The following is a 7,177-nucleotide window of genomic DNA, read 5'->3' as shown; positions in this document are numbered from 1 at the left end:
GTTCTTCTTCAAAATTGTGTTGGAATTTGAGAACCTTGTAGCATTTGTGAAGTCAATTGCTTATTAACAGCCAGAACTCAAGGCGTCTTTATCTTTCCTGCAGTTCTGCACAGGCTACGCAAAATCTAGTCTGAGATAGAAAGGCCTTCTGACACTCCGGCAGTCACGGGGTGGCAATCTTTTAAGGGACCAGGCCCTGTCGCTTCCCAGAGCCCAAGGCTTTTGCCACCTTTGCCCAACTTTGACAACTGGGAAGAACTCAGTGGCTTTTCATCGCGTGATTATACTCGCCAACAAGGCCCTTTCCCCACTGAGCCTACTTCCCTCCCTCACATAAAACCAACATTTTCTAGTCATCATTTAGACCAAGTAGGGGAATTAGGTTTTATTTCTCTCCTTTGACGATTGCCATCTGTCGTGAGAGGATGCTGGGCATGCTGTGTTGAGAAGGATTCTGAGTAAGATTCTGGTCGAGGGTCAGCGGTCAGGAGGACTGCGACGAAATGGAGCAGAGAGTGGCGACATGTTTGCAAACCATTCGTCTTCCCAGGTCTAGGCCCCATTGCGTTTCTGAAAATCCGACTTCTGTTCATTGATAGAACATCAGGATCCTAACTGTGGCAGATTCTTCACTCTCAGACTGCTGCTGAAGTGGAACCCTGGGATGTCTAGGGATATGTGACACAGGGACCTACAAATGATAAGATTTGAATTAGTATTAATAATCGTCATAAAAATGATGCCCATCGATAATTAGGTTTTAACTAGATGCTAGGTCATATGTAAATATAGGTACAGGTACATAATTTCCAATCCTTAAAGCCTATTTATAAGGAACAAATAGTTTTTTCAGATGAGGAAACATGAGGCTTGAAGAACGTGCGTAACCCATCCAAGGGCACGTGCAGGAAAGTTGGCGAGCCGGGATCCAGTCCCGAGTTTGTCTGACTAGAGCATGGCCTCCTTTAAAGAAAACTTTTAAGCAGAAAGTGAAATACTGCAGGCCATTTCCTATGGAAACTTTTGCGAAGGGGCATGGATGGGGGGCGGCATTCTCTCCTGTACAAATTCCCTGCATTTTCTTTTCTAAGAGGAGCATGGCAGACTGAATGGCTGATTAGTAAAGAATGAGGTTCTTTTCTGTATGATAAAGCGAGGCTGGAAGAAAGAGCAGAAAGAGCAGACTCGCCCACCTATCGGGATTTCCTGCTGTTCCCCCACGGCGGCGGAAGGGGCTGCCCCTGTGCAGTGCATTCGCTGAAGCCAGTCTCGGCTCTCCTGGACCACCAGCTGACATTATCCGCGTTCACATGTGTCAGCCTCAAAGCACACCCTGCATTCCGGAGAACCTAGCTTTTCTCGTTTTAAGCAGAGGAAAACCTCACCATCTAAAGAGACCTTTTGTCATCTGGATCATCAAGCCACAGCTCAAGGTGTGTTTAAGTCCATTGTGCTCAACGGGCTTGCCAAGCGCACAATCCAGGGGCTAGAGGGGCTCATTCAGGGACATAATTCATGAAATTCCAGCCGCCAGCAGGGCCTGGTGAACCAGGCAGGAGGCTGGCTGTGCTTTTGAGCCAGTGAACTCTTCAGAAGCATGAGATACAGGAACATTTCCAAAAGTCTTCCACACATTGAATTTTGTGCTGTGTCCGCTATTATCTTTATTTATCTCTAAATTACCAAGAGCATTAAAACTCAGAACTTTGGGGCAAGAAGGCTCTCAGTAAATATGCCATCACTTCTTATCATACTTGGCATAAAATTTGCAAGACCCTCATGGTTTGTCCCACGCTGGCCCTTCTTGACCATATTCTACCCTCTTCCCTTTTTTCTCTCTGTTCCTGTCTCTTCTAGAGACTTCCTTGGTGCTCTGCATATTTACCAAACACGCTTTTTGCCTGGGGTATTTGCTGTTCCTTCTACCTGGGACATTTTTCTTCTAGGTAGCTGCATGGCTCATGTAGAAACCTAGAGCATCAGTATAACCTCATCAGAGACACAGTCTCTAATCACCATCCCCACCCCCACCCCAAATAACACTGCCAGCATTCTCTACCCGTGATCTTGCTTTGTTTTTCTTCACCGCGTTTATCAGTCATTGTTTACTGTTGTCTACACCACTAAAAGGCTAGCTCCGTGAGGACAGGAAATTTATTTTGTTCCCTACTGTATCTCAATGCCTTGTAGTTATTCAATATATCCAAAGAACCGTGATGAATGAGTGAATGAAATATAGATCTGGAAAAGATGGCGATAGTCAATCAGTCAGCAAGTCGGTTGGATGTTACTGAGTATTTAGCCTGTCCTGGGTTCACTGTGCTAGGGTCAGGCATCCTAGGTCACTAGGACTCTTCCGAGGGAAAGGGTGCTCCTTTTAGATGGAATCAGTTTTGCTTGACTGAATCACCACCTTGTTTTGATGGCAGCCCATACGTGGCACTTCTGGGCCTGAGCAATTTATTGGGAATGAAGTACCTTATGGTCATGAAATAGTAAAATCTAAAATCATTACATTACTATTTTGGAAGATAATTTTCTAATATTCAAAAAGCATTAAGGGATTTTTTTCCCCAGAAACAGGCAATATCTAATAGCAATAGTTGAATATATTATGCCAGTCCATTTCTCTGCTAGCTATAGAAAATGCATAGATTTTGTCCTAGTATAGAGACTGTTGGGTCTAATTATCTATACATATTCATGCTTTATATAAAACTTAAATTAAATTAAGAACACAGTGCAATGTATATACGACATATTGTTGAATTGTACACTTGAAACTTGTTTGGTGTTATTAACCAATGTCACTCCGATAATTTCGATGAAAAAAGAATAACATTTTCCAGTGATAGTTTGTTTCTGTTCTAAATATAGCAGTGTGGAAAAGACTTTATTTCCTGTTCAATATTTTGCAACATTTTCTGCTCTTTGCCTGGTGGCAAGTTGAGACTTCAGAACAGGAAACTAGAGTTGCTCCTGAAAGCAGGAGAGAAAGGCGGGAGTCCCAGAGGGGCCTGGCCTTTGTGTTAGATGAATGAGTCCTTTTCAGATATCTCTGTTCTTTGGTGTTTAAAGGAAACAGAGAAGCTCTCCTATCTGTCCCCAAGTCCATTGTGTGAAATTTGCCTCGCTTGGGGACTCCATTATTATCCTGGCTGAGAAATGGAGAGTCAGTGGGGTTTGCAGGAATGCACCGTCTGGAGACATTCCCAGGGGAGGCTCTTCTTCGGCCATCTTCCTCACACTACAGTCTGGGGAGGGGCACTCAGTCAGCAAGTCCAAGTTCATGATGGAGAGAGGACAAAGGCAGCAGCGAACGGATCTAATGATCAAAAGGCCCTCAGTGCTTCGGGCTTTTTGTTCATATCTCTACCACCTCCACCACCGAGGTAACAAAATAATTGAAGGTGGCGCCATCCATTTCTATTCTGAATTGACCGGAGTTGTGTAAATCTAAAAGATGCTCTGTAAGCTTGAAGAAAAATCTACATGGATTGAAAGTTAGAAAAATAAAAAATAGTATGGGCTGCAGCTGCAAGATATCCACTCTAGAACTACCTTGTGGGTAAAGAGGCTTCTTGTCCTATGAGTGCTCTGGCTCTAACATCCTCTCGAAGAAGGTTCTGGATGGACCTGATTTTTTCAGGGTAGTATTCTGCCCAATAATGATTCACGAAAGCAAAAATTCCAATGTAGTTTTCTAAACACTCTTTTCTCTGAACTGATGTACAAGTCTGGGACTCAAGGGAGAGGTAGGGGATCAAGCAAAGGAGACTAAGAAAGGGCCACTAGCAAGGAGAAGGAGGGTCAGGAGAGATGGTGTCTCAGGAACCAAGAGCAGGAAGTATTTCAGAAGGAAGGAGGTGATCACTTGTCTCACATGCCATGAAAGGCCAGCTAAGACCAGGACTGACAGTTGATTATTGGCTTTGTCAAGGTGGGCTTGGTCATGCTAACCTTCACGAGAGGGGTTTCAGGGGTAGGGATACAGAGATGAAAGCCTGAGGGAGAGAGATTATAAAGAGACCTACGAGCCCTTTCATTGGAGGTTCTCCTATAGCCTCTGAAGGTGAATCAGAATTGTGAATTTATGCAGAGTCTTAGTGTCTTTCCATATTCCTAATCATTTCTATTAGAGGTATAGCTTTTAACATCTTGGAGAGGAGATATTTTGGTTGTCATTAAAACACACAAAATACGTAACTTTTTGACATGTCAGGAGTGAACATTATTACTGAAATTTTAGAAGTGGAGGAGTTAGATGAATGACTATGAACATGCTATTTACATATATCACAGTTTGCTATATGCTTAAGCGTTGGGATATCAGCTGGTGGGAGAAACCCTTAAACGGATAATCCCCCCGCTGAGCCCTGACCCCTCCTGCACCTCCCCATCCTCACCTGGTTAGGGCCTGGCTGGCTCACCTTGCACAAGAAGGAGCTGGATTTTGCAATCCTCAGAGGTACTGGCCCAACTTGGTGCGCTGGTGGTAGAGTTTGCAGCTGACTAGCTGCCCAGGTCACGTGGTATCAGAGAGCAGAAGGGAAGACATATTTGAAGCAGAATGTGGAGGTAACAATTAGAAACTGAAGAGTGAAATCAGAAGGGTGTCCAGAAGCCAGGGGAGAGAGGTGAAGGAAGGAGATGGTGCAGAGAGATTACTGAGAGGGGAGGGAGACGTACGAAGAAGGGTTTTTCTGAGCTCCAGACCTCGGCCAGCCGGGCCCGTTTAAAGGGATCCAAAGAGGATGGTCATCTATGATACAGTGGTCCCCCTTATCTGAGGGGGGATATGTTTCAAGACCTCCAGTGGATGCCTCAACCCGCAGGTACTAACGAATCCTACATATACTATGTTTTTTCCTATATGTACCTTTTCACTTAAAGAAAGCACTTCACGGCTTCTCTTTGGCATGTCCAAGCTGCTAGCCTCACTACTTTGCGCTTTGGAGCCATTATTCAGTAAAACAGTGGTTACTTGAACACAAGTCCTGTGATATTGCAACTGGATCTGATGACAGGTAGGAAGCGTTTACGGTGTGGAGACGCTGGACAAAGGGAGGATTCAGGCCCAAGGCCAGAGGGAGCTGGATGGCATGAGGTTACATCACGCTACTCAGGATAGCTCACCACTTAAAACTCATGAATTGTTTATTTCTGGAACTTTCTATTCAATATTTTTGGACTCAGTTGACTGTGGGTAACTGAAACTGGAAAGCGAAACCACAGATAAGGGGGTCTGCTGTCATAGTATTATGAGAAAGAGCTCACTTCTGCCTATAGGATTATCTCATGAGATTTGTGCTGTCTGGAACTGTTACGAGTTGTATTATGTAACCCCCAAAATATGTCGAAGTTGTAACCCGCATCCATACCTGTGACTGTGACCCTGTTTGGAAACTGGGTCTTTATAGATGTAGCCGGGTTAACAGGTGGTCATACTGGGATACAGTGGGGCCTAATCCACCATGACTGGTGTCCTTTATAATAAGAGTAAAGTTTGGACATAGGCAAACACAGAGGGAAGATGGCCATGTGAAGGTGAGGCAGAGATTGGAATTACGTGCCACAAGCAAGACAGGCCTGGGCTACCAGAAGTTGGAAGAGGCAAGAAAAAATCTTCAGAGGCTTTAGAGTGAGCCGGGTGACAACTTGATTTCAGACTTCTAGCCTTGAAAACTGTGAAAAACTAAATGTATCTTGCTTGAAGCCACCCAGTTTGTGACACTTTGTTAGGACAGTTATAGAAAACTAACATAAGAACAATGGACATTTTGCCCTGTGATATATATTAATCTGTATAATAAAGATATTCTACTACTTGACAAATGTCTGAAAAGACGACATTTTTAAAAAATCTTCACTCAGAAAAAAAATGCCCCAAATCCAAATTGATGCCTATATTTATTTTTTCCCAAGTAATTAGACAAATTTAAGGAGGTGGCGGAGGCTAGCTTCACTTGATTTTCAGTGAATACTGTTGATGAGTCAGGACCATTACATCCCTCAGAAAATGATCTGTAAAAAGCAAAATCTGAGTGTTGTGTTTACTAAAGTGATGCCATATGTTGGTTGATTAACAAGTTGTCAGAATATTAGAAGTTCTTGGCTGATTGCAAGAAAGAGCATCTGTTTGCTGAATCTTTTATCTAATGTGTGTACAGATATCGCCAGGTTTGGCACTTTTCCTAAATATCGCATATAAATTCCTGCAGTATTTAGTTTTCAGAGAGTAACACTGATGTAGTGCTGGCTTTAAGATGTTTACTCTCAGGAAAGCAAATGAAGTGAGGCCACAGAGATGAAGTATACACAGAAGAGTATTATGTATCATTCAGAATTATTTTACCGTTTATACCTCACATCATCTACAACTAATATTTACTTGAATGTCACTTGTATAGTAATTTAAGAAAAAAGATTAAATATTCTTGGGAACTATTTATTGCTTTACCTGTTGATAGAATTTAATAATGCCTTCTATTTATAAGATGACTTACAGTTTACAAATGCTTTCACATTGGATTCTCACAACCCTGTAAAGAAATTGTATACCCATTTCATGGGTGAAGAATCTGCAATTGAGTTGAGGTAAATTCTTCTGGCTTGGAAGTGGTGGAACCCAGGACATAATGCTCCATCACTGCACCACCTGCAAATTCCAGACGTAGAAGTTCAGGAGCCGATTGTGGGTACTATGACAGGATCTATTCAGGGTGAAATTCTGGAGTTTTCCTTTTTACCTCTTTACAACCCCTTTTTGATTCAGTTGGCCATCATATATTGGATTGTGCCAGTCTAATTTTAGGAATTAGATCCTGTTGGAGAAGAAAAGCTTTTTCTCTACCTTTTTAGGTTCAGTATATGGCGGTCTGCAAAACAGATTAATAGGAGGAAAGGAATACAAATTTTATTAACATTTTACATGCATGGGAGTTCTCAGAAAAGAAGTCAAACTCAAAGAAGTGCTTAGACTCAGGGCTTATATACCATTTAACAAAGGCTTCTCTTTGGACTTCGAGGGATGATTAATTGTGGGGAAATAAATAGAAATTATATGGAGGAAACTAATGAAAGATAAGGGTTATTTTAGTAAGGTGTGTTTATGCAGACTCATCTTGGTGCTGACTCTCTGTCTCCTGTGATAAGAATTGCTCTCCTCTTCCGGTAT

This window comes from Pteropus vampyrus, unplaced genomic scaffold (assembly GCF_000151845.1).
Source record: "Pteropus vampyrus isolate Shadow unplaced genomic scaffold, Pvam_2.0 Scaffold180, whole genome shotgun sequence".
Taxonomy (NCBI): domain Eukaryota; kingdom Metazoa; phylum Chordata; class Mammalia; order Chiroptera; family Pteropodidae; genus Pteropus; species Pteropus vampyrus.
The sequence above is the reverse complement of the archived record's forward strand: the minus strand, read 5'-3'. Positions refer to the sequence as shown.